The sequence below is a fragment of the Apis dorsata genome, unplaced genomic scaffold, assembly GCF_000469605.1.
Source record: "Apis dorsata unplaced genomic scaffold, Apis dorsata 1.3 scaffold_244, whole genome shotgun sequence".
Taxonomy (NCBI): domain Eukaryota; kingdom Metazoa; phylum Arthropoda; class Insecta; order Hymenoptera; family Apidae; genus Apis; species Apis dorsata.
In genome coordinates this window covers 8,861-10,735 of record NW_006263523.1, presented here as the reverse complement: position 1 = coordinate 10,735, position 1,875 = coordinate 8,861, and positions in this window count along the sequence as shown.

Genomic DNA, 1,875 nt, shown 5'->3' with positions numbered 1-1,875 from the left:
TGCTCTTTACTCGATTCGCTCCGTTCCAACAATAATAATATATTTTAATTCTTATCCTCCTCGAATTGTAGAATCTTAAATTATACGTACAAAGCAAAACAAAAAATTTTTCACTTTTTCGGTATAACACATATCGAGCATACATCCCTTCCACACCGATTTTAATGTTCACTGTACAAAGAAAGAAAGAAAAGATTTATTGATTGGAGGAAATTATCGATTGAAAAAGAATACAAATAAATAATATTTATAACGTGGAACGAGCGAATTGCGAGTAAATCGGAAGAAAATTCGGAAACCACCAACAGGGAGGGGGGAAGGGAGGGGGTAGTCCGAGGACCGCGTTTCGAAACCGTTCACGAACTGAATATCTGCTACTAGTTTAATCGGGGCGGTGAGCGCGATAAGAGAGATTCGTCAACGGCGGAAGGGGGAGGAAAGTCAGGAGAAAGAGAGAGCGAGAGAGAGAGAGAGAGAGAGAGAGAGAGAGAGAGAGAGTGAAAAGAGAACAGGCGAACGGTTCGTACGACAATAAGGTATCGATTAGTTAATCAGAGATGAAATAATGTAAAAAATACAAGTGCAAAAGCAAGTATACATTATTATATTTATTATAATACGAGGGGTTCATCGTGTCGGTTATCTCCGAGTTAGAGAGAGACAGAGAGGAGGGGAGTGGTCTCGAGAACCAGAATGGTTGGAATCTTGATGGAACGTATTCTCTCTTTATATACATATGTATATATATAGTCGGGAGATAGAGAGAAAGAGAGAGGAAAGAGGGGATTTTCACGAGGCTCCTTTTTTTTCAAAAAGTTCTCTTTAAACGCGAAAATGCGCTGTGAGGAAACGTCGCGGAACGTTTTTTTTTTTTTTTTTTCTGAAGCGGAAATCGCGAAGCGATCGATATATATATATATATATGTATATCGATGGGATAGAAAGAGAGGAAGAGAGCAAAGTAGATCTCGATCCCTCGCTTTAGCGGCGTCGTTTCCTTTTTTTTTTTTTTTTTTTTTTTTTTTCTCCCCTCGAAAGAGGACAGATGAGACACGGCTGGATCGCGCGATGACCGCGATGATCGATCTCGATCGCCGCGTGCACATACCAAAGGATCGTAGATTTTACGCGAGTAAAAAGATGAATAAAAAAAAAAATAATAAAAATAAAAAGAAAAATAAAAATAAAAATACATTATTTATTGTTTACACTTACGTATTCATTAGCGAGTGACACACAAATGACACACGTACACACGAATACACGAATACAGGGTGAATGGAGGGGAGAGAAAGAGAGAATGAGAGTGAGAGTGAAAGATAGAGCGGAGGAGTGGTTCACGAACAACCTGATCGAGGAAATAGCGTTGATTTTTTGCGAATAGAAAAATAGAGCGGATGGGCGGAGTATAAATGTACGAGAGAGAAAGATAATTTGTAAATGATGGAATCGAAATTTCCCGCGTGGATCACGCGGATGGATCTCGATCGTGATCGTGTGTGGATCGACGGGAGGTTAGTTTTTTCTTGTAAGTGACCAGTTTGTTAGCGCCCTCTCGCCGATCGATCGATCAACGATCGAGGATCCGGTAAAAAAAAAAAAAAAAAAAAAAAAATCATAATCATAATCGCGAGAGAAAAATTCGAACGAATGCTTCTTCTCTTGATCTCTGTTGATCGTATGAAGAGGAGGAAAAAAAAATCGGAAAAGAAAGATAGGGGGAATCGAACGATCGGGCGGGAAATTCGAATTCATACATACGGAAACGTGTAACTATGTAAAAGAGAGATACACAAAGTTGCGGTGGCGAAGGGGGCGATTGTAAACTACTGTAAACTACGATGTTACTACGTTTTACCAAGAGCTTATTGTAGT